The following is a 12529-nucleotide window of genomic DNA, read 5'->3' on the forward strand; positions in this document are numbered from 1 at the left end:
GCCCATGAGTTGGGGACAAAACGTAAAGCAGGCTTCACCTGTGAGTAGGCTGCACCTGTTCACGTTCTCATACAGCCCATGTATTAGGAATATAAAAGCGCGTGCAACACATTCTGCTGACAGTGCTCTGCATTCGTTCGCTAGTGGCACAGCAGCAAAACACTGATGCGCCTCTGGGATCATCTTGTATGGTTGTTCTTGTGTGTTTACCTTAGCGCTTCCAGTTTTTATAACTCAACACCGGCAGAACTAACACACAGTTTTGATAATTTCTATAAACTGGTCACTTCGCTCACGGGGTGTTCCCACATTTGACAGATGGTGACATCGTTCATACAGCGCCGATTATGAGGCAAACAGGTATGTTTGCTTTCTTGGTCAACAGCCATATTTAACAGGACTTTACACAATGCGTATTACTGTAGTTGAAGTAGGACTCCTGGCCTGCTGTAAATTTATTTTGCAGTCGCCTAGCTAAGTCCGCGAATTACCACAACCGAAATGTAGTTCGGATATTCTCATGTTTTGGCATACTTTGCTAAGTACACAACGTCAATAACAAGAATTAGTCGAGACAGGCTAGAAACATAGACAAGGCAAACAAGGCAAGAAATCAGGAAGAAAAGAAAAAAAGACATCCGGAGGATCCAAGGTCGAATTTTAGCGTAAGCACCTTTTCCCGGAGTTGTTGGTTGTTTGATATTTAGCTAAGTTGAACATAACCTCTTGACTCTGTATTGGCATTACATATGAGCTGTTGTAAAATTTATGCATTCTGAAATCACAAAGCATCACCTAGGATATGATGTATTTCTAGAGCTACGGCAATGGGCTGGATCAAGTGGAGTATCACTGCTGCAACTACTTTCATTGCTGCCGTAAAAATGAAGCGTATATCAAAGAGAACAGGTGACACAGAGACACAGAGCTAAACCAATGAACTGTACAGCTTTAGGCAGGATCTTCTTGCAGTGCCGTAATCATTTGTAGCACTTCCTCAGAATCTGATATCAACATAAATGGCAATAAACAACTTGATACAAACTACGTTCAGTTCCTAACGGGGAAAGAGTATGGTTCAAGCCACAAATTGCTACTGTTGCATGGCAGACAATATAATGTGTTGATAATCAAGATAATTAAGTTGTACAGGAAACAAAGCTGTAGAGATGTGACACATCTCTTTCAAATTTATTCCAAGTGTTTATTCCGTTGAATGAAGGGTAATCTACAGGACAGCCCAAAGTTTCTGCTATAGTATTCCAACCATTGTATAAAGTGTTATGTATTATGTAAACGTATCGTATGCAGCATCTACACAATGAGGAGTTCTGAAAATCTTCGGGCTTGTGAAACTGTGCAGGAATGATTTTGTTGAAGCTGGAGAGGACAAATTAAACCAGCACAGCTGCAATGGTCGGTGTGTTAACAACAAAACAGAAATACCAGCCTAATTTCACAGAGATATAACTCCTAACAGATCATACTCAAAACCGTCCTTGTGTAAACCTCGAAGTTCAGGAAAAGTGAAATTTTGCACACTCATATTTCAGTTTCTCAAATGTACTTTGCTGCCTGTTACTTCCTTTGATTGCAGAGGGTGCACAGCTAGTTGAGTAATATGTTATCTGAGGGTGTACCGTTTATTACGATAGATACATATTAGGTCACTATAGATGCTGTTGGAAAAGTTCTGTTTCCTGAGACCAAAGAGGGGAAATTGAAGCCGATATATTTGCACAGCACCCAAGTGGGCTGTCACTACTGCATCTTCTTTCATTGTTGTGGGGAAAATGCAGGTATCAAACAAAGAACAGACCAGACAGACACAAAGCTTAACTGAATGCACTTTATGGGTCTTAGCTAGGTTCTTCTTGTGATGATAGTAGAACATGTACGAAGATGACAACGACGACTTATGTAGCGCGAGACGAAGGAGTTGATTAAACTGAGTCTGGTTCTTGGGGAATACGGCTGCTATTCTCTCGCTCGGGACACGACATGGTGGCAGCGTTCTAATTCGTTGGAATGTATACTCGACCCAACGAACCCGGACTAAATGGCTGAAGGAGGAGATACTTCGGGGAAGGAGCCCAGTAGTCTATTCAACCCGTTTGCGATCGAGCTGCCGGACAAGTTTGATTTCCGGCATCCCGAAGAGTGGAAGCGATGGATGACAAGATGGGAAAGATACTGAGTGATCTCCAGACTTCAACGACAAGACGTGACAACCCAAATCAACACCCTGTTGTACGCCATGGGCAGCGAGGCAGATGACGTCCTAATTTCTATGCGCATTTCCGAGGCGGACGCCGCGGACTATTCGAAGCTTACAAAGGAACTGGACCGCTACTTCATTCCTGCAGCTGGGGGTTATTCAGAGGGTTGACCGTGCTACTGAATGGTGTGCCCCACTCGTAGTAGCAAAGAAAAAGGACGGCAAGTTACGTCTGTGTGTGGACTACACCAGGTGAACTACACAGCTAGTACGGGAAAGAATCGTCATGCCGACGGGGGAAGAAAACTTGAGCACCATAACAGGGGCTGTGGTCTTCAGTAAGCTACATGCCAACGCGGGCTACTGGCAGGCCCAGGTGTCGCAGGATACCCGTGAGCTCACCACATTTATTACACCACTGGGAAGGTACCAGTTTCTGCGTCTTCCTTTTGGTATAGCCACAGCGCCGGAGTTTTTTCAGCGTGAGATGCTCAACATCCTGGAAGGCTTGGAAGGAGCCACTTGTCATATGGATGATATCCTGGTCTACGGGAGAAACGTTGAAGAACATGACAGGCGTCTGCATGCTGTTCTGTGCAGATTGACTGAGGCAGGTGTGACACTCAACGCAAAGAAATGCCAATTTAGAACAGCTTTTAGATTCACTTTCTGGGTCACATCTTGTCGGCCGACGGCATTTCTGCTGATCCCGAAAAGGTCGAGGCGATCGAGAAGATGTCTCCGCCAACGTCAAGAGCTGAGCTGAAGTCGTTTTTCGGCATGCTCAATCATCTGGCAACGTTCATGCCTGGATTAGCAGAGAAAACGACTCCACTGAGGAAGTTGTTGCCTATGCACGCCCCATGGATTTGGGGACCATCGCAGCAGAAGGCATTCGAGGCCGTGAAGAGGGATCTCTCAACAGCTCCAGTCCTCGCATACAACCCGCAACGTCCCTTGACCCTGTCAGTCGATGCCCCGTCTTACGGACTCGGGGCTGTTCTTCTTCAGGAAGGCGAAGATTCCGTCCGTCGTCCAGTAGCCTACGCGTCGCGAGGCTTGTCTGAGGCGGAGCAGCGCTATGCGCAGATCGAAAAAGAAGCGCTGGCCGTGGCCTGGGGGTGCAGTAAGTTCAGAATATACGTGTTGGGGCTCCAATTCCTCGTCGAGACCGACCACAAACCACTGGTCCTGATCTTCTCTACGAAGAATATCGCGGACATGACTCCCTGAATCCAACGGCTCAGGCTTCGCACCATCGAGTACGACTTTGAGATCGTCCACGTTCCTGGAAGGCAGCTCTATACGGCAGATGTTCTTTCGAGGAACCCGGTGACCACCAGGGGGCTGGCGGACGACACGTTAGAGACCAAGGTGCGCGAATACGAGGCGCTGGCACTGGAGCTTTCGCCGGCGTCACCCACCATGCTTTCAAATATACGGGAAGCTCTACAGAGAGGTGGGATTCTCCGACAAGTCATCGAGTTCACGAGGTCACAGTGGCCTTCGCACAACTCCCTGCCTGCGGAGCTAAGGAAATTCGCCACCGTAGTCGACGAGCTGTCTTCAGTGGACGGGCTTCTCCTAAGAGTTAGTAGACTGGTGATCCCTCCAAGTCTCAGGGAGATGGTCATAGAAAGACTTCATACTGCACATCAAGGCATCACGAGGTGCCGAGCAAGAGCACACGAAACTGCGTGGTGGCCTGGCATCGACGAGCAGTTACAAGAGTACATACGCCGATGCCCAGAATGTCAAGCAAACAGACGGCCAGCTGTTGAGCCTTTACGTCCTACACCGCTTCCTGAGCGGCCTTGGCAGGTCGTGGGCGCGGACATTTTCTACTTCAGGCGGCGACCCTTCCTTGTAGTAGTTGACTACTACTCAAAGTTCTTTGAGCTGGCAAAGCTGAGACGGACGACGTCTAAGGACGTGATCGCCAAGATGGAGCCAATGTTGGCGAGATTTGGCCTGCTAGACCTGGTACGTTCGGATACGGCCCGGAGTTCGCCTCCACTGAGTTTCGGCGTTTTCTCAGGGGAAAGGATATCAGACATGTCACTTCAAGTCCCTATTATGCTAAAAGTAATGGGCAAGTTGAGCGCACCGTACAGACTGCGAAGGGGCTGCTACGAAAGAACCCAGATATCCAGGACGCCTTGCTGACACATCGGGCCACGCCTGGACCCTGCGGCTAATAACCAGCGGAACTCCTTATGGGTCGAAAGGTGAAAACAAATGTCCCGGTTGCTTTAGACTTTAGTACCTCCGTGGACACACACCCAATCGTACCGTAGGCGTTACGCAAGGCGCCAGAGGGCGAACGCCAAGAGATGCAACACTTGACATCGAGCAAGGCACCGACCGAGGCTCCAGGACCAGACGAGAGTACGGCTGCTGACGAGTGCGGCGGCCCATGGAGTAATACTGGGCCAGGCGAATAGTCCCAGGTCATACGTAGTGCACACGGAGACTGGAACCACGTAGCGGACTAGTCGGCACCTGCAGGAGCAACATGCGGCAGTGCAGAAGCCAACCGAACAGGCAGCCATCCTAGAACCGCAAACGAGGACTAAGTCTGGTCGGGTGGTTAGAAAACCGGAATGATACGGCTATCAGTAAGGTTTCGCTAAGTAGAACATGTACGAAGATGACGACGACGACGTATGTAGCGCGAGACGAAGGAGTTGATTAAACTGTGTCTGGTTCTTGGGGAATACGGCTGCGATTCTCTCGCTCGGGACACGACACTTCTTGCAGTGCTGTCTCCTTATAGAAGTGTGGGGTCGCCTGAAAATGGCCGTTTTTAGCTGTGGTGGCAGGTCTCAGAGTGGCACAAACAGGCGGTCAGCAGCATTGCAATCGGTTCTAAATACTTAAATAATAATTTTTCTTCTTTTATGTGTGTGTGTGTGTCATTCGTTTGATCCAACTTCACTCTGTTGCTCCACAGCTTCTGCAAGAATCAGTTTGCCACCACATGCATGAGCAGGGAGCACTTCATCGTCCAGGACTTCGATGGTGATCTTGAAAGTAGGACACCACCGTATGAGTCCCAGCACCTGCGTATAGCCTACATAAAAGCAAAAACATTGTTTGTACATTGCATCATGTCGTGTCCATGATAGACTACTTATTGAAGTGGGAAGCATCACCTTCAGCTTCAGGGAATGAAGTAGAGAGACCTCAAGCTCAAGGTGGTGCTTCCCACTCCGACGTTAGACCAGCTCGCTTGTGTTGTTTTCCTTTTGGCAGACTAATTATTTATGATCTGGTCTTGCTTTATATCCGCATACGCGGTGGAAGAAATCAAAGAGAGATCAGTCCTTTATGTATTTGAGAAGGGCCCTTTGATAACGCGGTCCAACACTGGGTGGGCCGTGTCTTTGAATGCATGGTCTATAAAACAGTCGTCGGGGCAGTATGTTTGGTGATGCACTTCCCGGGAAGATTATTTCGAAAATTCTTTATTGACGTGATACATTATAATGGACATTGTTTTATTTATACATACATGCAATATACAGGGTGTCCCAGAAAAAGTGTCATTGAATTATAATAAAAAACTACACCACCTAGGGTCATGCGGTCAATGGCATTTGTTCTTACTGGGTTTTTGCAACCTCCTCATGTGAATGTCGTGTAACGTAAGTTTAATTATGTAAATTTTTGCGAGCTTAAGTCGGAAATTTGCCTAGTAAAGGTCACTTTTTTACCCCACCAATGTGAAGAGCGTATCGAATTTAGTCAAATTAATGATAATTGACAGGGATATTCAGGAGTTATCCCCTCGGAAAAAATAGCCGAACATCATGCTCTACGGAGGTCGCACGGAATAGCGCACGATGAATTTTTCAGCGCAATCTTTGTCAGTCCGACGAAAGGAGGTTGGAAACCCAGCCCTCCCCGACATCGCAGAAAGAGATAAAACAGGCACGGCTTATCACGTCCGACTTTCGCAGGGATAATGCTTTCCCTCTCCCAATTTTAGGAACTGTTACTTTTTCTACTATCACTCTGTGGGCTGGCTTCGGAGCCTCCTTTCGTCGCACTGAGAGCGATTGCGCTCAAAATGTCATCGCGCGTTATGGTCCGGTGCCCCGAAAAACATGATATTCGGCTATTTTTTCCGATGGGATAGCTCGTGAATATCACTGTCAATTATCATGAATTTGAGTGAATTCGGCACGCTCTTCATATTGGTGAGGTAAAAAGTGATCTTCCCTTGGCAAATTTCTGAGTTCACTTCGCAAATATTTATATAATTAAACTTGGAGTACATGACATTCACATTAGGAGGTGGCAAAAACCTAATAAGAATAAATGCTGTTGACCGCATGATTCTAGGTGGCGTAGTTTTTTTTATTATAATTCAATGACACGTTTTCTGGGACACCCTGTATGTACCTTGTTCATATTGGTTGCCAGTATTGAAATTATTCTTGAACTGATACCCACAGTATTGCAACTCACACAGCAGAGTGTATGTTCGTTTCCTGTTGTGACAACAGCATTAGCACTCGTCACGAATGAGTGTAATGCTCAGTTACTCAAGGAAATCCACAAAGGTTTTTCACTTTGGGTAGGCTGATTTAAAAAAAAAATACATCTTTCCTCTCCCTCGTCTCTTTACTTTGGTATGGTGGAAAAAAGGCCCGATACAACACTCAACACAGGAGAACGGTTTTGCGTCTTCCTCTGTCTCTGCGTTTTCTTCCACGTTGTATAACCAACTAGCCTGCATGCTGTCTTCTACATTACTTTAGTATGAGACGAACACATTGTTAGCCATTGCTTCATGTGTGGGGATCATAGCATGAATTTTCATGCCAATATGTCTGTTCATGCAGAAATGGGATATATTTTCAGTGTAGAATAAGCCTGTTATGTTGCTCTTTTTGTGAATGCCGGCGTTTCCCATATTGGTGTTTCTCAAATTTATTAGTGAGATCGTTTTGTAAAATCTTACAATAAAACAGCTTCTGTGAAATAAAGTGCACTCATTTGTTTTCAAAATCCGCCCCTTTCTATTCTTGTTTAGTTTCAGGAATACGTATGTGACCTATAGAGTATCATGGGTGTTATTACCAGCTTATGCTGCCAAGAGTACTCATGAAGTAGTACTCATGTCTGGCAGGCTGCCCCCATCACAGGGACGATGGCCCGTTCTGATTTTACTGGACTGACAGACAAAAAGTCACCAGTTAAGATAACATGACCGTCCACAAGTTCTGAACTATGGGATAGTTTTTAGAGAACCTGATCTGATGTTGACTAAGCAATGCACAGGCTTACATATGGCGTGTCGGAGGGGATTCTGCAGGCCGAGAACGAGGTGTTGCGTGCTCATTTTCATCCATTGGTCACTCAATTTAATCCAAGCGATACCCAATTTAATAAAGTGGTGAACCCAATTAATCCAGACACCAACCAATTTAATCCAAGCGCTACCCAATTTAATCCAAGCAACACGTGTAAATATATTCAGTGTGTATTCAGTCATGTAATGAATGAAAGTTTCATGATTTCGCCAATGTAACATGACTGGTTCAACAACCCCTGGATTTTGCAGTGTCATGCGGTGTTTTATGACTGCTTTTTGTCATTTTGACATTTCATGATATGTGCCATGAATCAATTTCATGGGACTGTTGCTGCTTCAGACAGGGTCATACAGTGGTTTGTGACTACCGACGGTCAATATGACATTTCATGACTATTTTCATGATATGCGCCATGAATTGATTTTATGGGACTACCGCTGCTTCAAACAGTGTCATACAGTGTTTTATGACCGAAGACGGTCATTGTGACATTCCATGACTATTTTCATGGTATGTGCCATGAATCAATTTCATGGGACTACCGCTGCTTCAAACAGTGTTATACAGTGTTTGATAACTACCGACGCTCATTATGACATTCCATGACTATGTCATGGTATTTGTCATGAATCGATTTTATGGGACTACCGCTGCTTCATAGAGTGTCATACAGTGTTTTATGACCGAAGACGGTCATTGTGACATTCCATGACTATTTCATGGTATGTGTCATGAATCAATTTTATGTGACTACCGCCGTTTCAAAGAGTGGCGTGCACCGTTTTATACTACCGACGGTCATTACGACATTCTACGATTATTTTCGTGATATGTTCCATTAATCAATTTTATGGGACTACCATGGTTTCAGACAGTGTCATGCAGTGTTTTATGACTAGCTATGGTCATTAGGACACTTCGTGACTATTTTCATGATATGTGCCATGAATCAATTTGATGGGACTACCACTGTTTCAAACTGTGTCATAGAGTGTGTCATGACTACTGGCTGTCATTCTGACATTTCATGAGTATTTCGTGATATGTGCCATGAATCAATTTTATGGGGCTAGCGCTGCTTTAAAGTTCCACTCCGGATTCGGAAAACAGCGTTTATTTTATTTAGTCCACGAAAAGAAGGACTTTATACGGGACTCAAGGACTTTATACGGGAAATTTCAATCCTGTTGCCGAACACTGTGGTTTTCTGTCAATTTTTGAAGGTCTGCTGATATCCTCCTCGAGTTTCGATGACGTCAGGAGCTGGTGACGTGACCCGCAAATAAACCTCTACCCGACAAACGTCATCATGACGTTGGTAGACAGACCGAAACCAAAACAGATCGGAAGGGGAGAGCTGGGTTCCACGAATGAGCAATATTTCGCTGAAAGAAAGTAGGACCGGAGGTCGCGTCCCTTTCAGAGACCATCGTAATCCCTTCAAGACCGTGGCTTTCGGGCGCGACGTTGTTCGCCACTAGCTTTGAACGTAGTTCAACTCAACCAATCTCGTGGCGCTGTGGAACATGATGACGTCATTTGTTTACAAACAGGTAGAGGTCTATTGCGATGATGACATGTTCTAGAGAGGGCACTCTTCTCCAAGTCACGACGCAGTCCGAGCAGGGTCACGTGGTAGAGAAGTCATGTGACGCTGACTGAAAAAGGCGAAAATGGGAGAGATGTCTTCTCCCTCCTTGTGTTTTCTCGAAGGTAGCAGAATACGTCATGTGCGGCTTCGCTTATGGAGCGCAAAAAGCCCCCCGGCGGACGCCAAGTGCAACAACGTTGCCAGATGACAGCCGGGCGCTCCATCGGAGCCTAACATGATGTCACAGTTCTCAAAGATAAAAAATACTTTTCTCTGGCATTCGCATCACATAGAGCAAAGATATTTTGCAGGAACGTAAAGTGAGACAATACTATCTCAGTAACATAACTTTGGTGGGAATCTGAAGGCACAAAATTTAGTCTGTAGTGGCACTGAAACAACGTCGTAGTGTTTTCTGACTTCCAATGGTCTTTAATACATTCCATGACTATTTTCATGATATGGGTCATAACTCAGCTTCATTCGACTACCGTTGCTTCATACAGTGTCACAAGTGTTTTAGAGACTACAGACGGCCATTATGCCATTACATGACAATTTCCATTATAGGTGGCATGAACCGATATTATTTCGTTTCATTTCATTTCCTTAAAAACCCGTTACGTAAAGGCGTTAAATAAGGGGAGAAAAAAGAACACCAAATAGAAATTTTAGACAAGTATGACTGTTAGAATCGAAAGAACATTTTCTCGCAGGCTATCTGAAAGGTACAAAGGTCTGGCACTGCGACAACATCTACTGGCAAGTCGTTCCAATCGCTAATAGTCAGCCGCAGTGTGGAGTATTTATGTGTGTCTGTGTAACTTAGTTTTCATTCTAGCTTGTAAGATGTCCTACACGACGAGAGGAAAAATGAGCAGGGGTAACATAAGAACCGGAATGATATAATTTATGTATAAGAAGAAGCCTAGCTATTTTACGTCTCACTGCCAATAACGGAATTTTATAACGCCTTTTACTCTCGGACATACTGGCTGTGCGATCACGTATAGTAAAAACGAACCTCATAGCATTCTTCTGAACAAGCAACTGTCTATCACACAAATATCCCTGAGGATTCCGCGCACCGGCTGCATATTTCAATTTTGACCGAACCAACATGTTCTGGGACTACCGCTGCTTCACACAGTGTCCTATAGTGTTTTATGATTACTGACGCTCATTATGACCCTCCATGATATTTACATGATATCTACGATGACCGACTCGATGCAACTCAGCTGCTTCACATCGTCTTATACAGTGTTTTATGACTATGAATACCTTAGTGACTATCGGTATTCATAAAACTGCATGACACTGCGTGAAGCAGCGGTACCTGCATAAATTTCGCGTCATGACCCATATCATGAAAATAGTCATAGAATGTCATAATGACCGTCGGTAGTCACAAACCACTGGATTATCTGTCTAAAAGCAGCGGTAGCCCCATAAAAGCGATTCATGGCACATATAATGAAAATAGTCATTGAACGTCATAATGACCGCCGGTATCCATAAAACACTGTATGACACTGTTTGAAACAGCGGTAGCCCCATAAAATTGATTCATGACACATGTCATGAAAATAGTCATGAAATGTCATAATGACCATCGGTAGTCATAACACACTACATGACACTGTTTGAAACACCCGTAGTCCCATAAAAAAGATTCATGGAACATATCACGAAAATAGTGATGGAAGTTCATAATGACCGTTGGCGGTCGTAAACACTGTGTGACACTGTTTGAAGCAGCGGTAGTCCCATAAAATCGATTCATGGCACATAACATGAAAATAGTCTTGAAATGTCATAATGACCATCGGTAGTCATAAAACACTGCATGACACTGTTTGAGGCAGCGGTAGTCCCGTAAGATTGATTCATGGCACATATAATGGAAGATTGTCATGGAATCCCGTAATGACCGTCGGCGGTCATAAAACACTGTATGACACCGTTTGAAACAGTGCTAGTCCCATAAAATCGATTCATGACGCATATCACGAAAATGGTCCCGAAATGTCATAATGACCATCGGTAGTCGTAAAACACTACATTACAGTGTTTGAAACACCCGAAGTCCCATAAAAATAATTCATGGAACAGACCATGAAAATAGTCATGGAATGTCATATTGACCATTGGTAGTCATAAACCACTGTATGACATTGTTTGAAACAGCGGTAGTCCCATAAAATTGATTCATGGCACATATCATAAAAATAGTCACGAAATATCATAATGACCATCGGTAGTCATAAAACACTACATTACAATGTTTGAAACACCCGTAGTCCCATAAAAATGATTAATGGAACAGATCATGGAAATAGTGGTGGAAGGTCATAATGACCGTTGGCGGTCATAAAACACTGTATGACACTGTTCGAAGCAGCGGTAGTCCCATGAAATTGATTCATGGCACATACCATGAAAGTAGTCATGGAATGTCACAGTGACCGTCTCCGGTCATAAAACACTGTATGACACTGTTTGAAGCAGCGGTAGTCCCACAAAATCGATTCATGGCGCATATCATGAAAATAGTCATGAAATGTCATATTGACCCTCGGTAGTCACAAACCACTGTATGACCCTGTCTGAAGCAGCAACAGTCCCATAAAATTGATTCATGGCACATCTCATGAAATGTCATAATGACAAAAAGCAGTCATAAAACACCGCACGACACTGCAAAATCCAGGGGTCGTTGAACCAGTTATGCTACATTGGCAAAATCATGAAAGTCTCATCATGACATGACTGAATACACACTGAATAAATTTACACGTGTTGCTTGGATTAAATTGGGTAGCGCTTGGATTAAATTGAGCGACCAATGGATTAAAATGAGCGGGAAAACCTCTAGATTCCATGGAACAATTTACTATACTTATGAAGAAAACCGGGGGCGCCACAAAGCACCACGTGAAGTGATCTCTGACAATTGTCACCGCACCTGACATGGCATGACTGGGACCTAAATATTCATTCTGATTATCCGCTGTTTTGGGAAATGGTGGCTAAAGCAAAATTTCAGAATGAGTATGGCATCAGTTTGTGTGGCTTTCACAGCGTGTATCATGATGGTTAGCCTTTCGCGCCCAAAACTTTATACATAGTGCACCAGTGTATCACTAGTACCACTGCACCATGCGTCAAGCGTAATTATGTTGGGATGTACAACAATGGAGAGTAAAAAAAATCATGCAGCAAAGATTTTAGCAGCCTTCTACAATGTCTCAAAACGGAAGGTAAGCCGAGTGACCTATCCTTGGAAAGCAATGAGACGCTGCCTTAGAGGTGTTGTGACACTTTCTCTGATGTGTTGAAGCATAATAGATATGCATCGTACTCATTATGAGAGCACCGTGGAAAAAATAATTT

Source organism: Ornithodoros turicata, chromosome 4, assembly GCF_037126465.1.
Source record: "Ornithodoros turicata isolate Travis chromosome 4, ASM3712646v1, whole genome shotgun sequence".
Lineage (NCBI taxonomy): Eukaryota > Metazoa > Arthropoda > Arachnida > Ixodida > Argasidae > Ornithodoros > Ornithodoros turicata.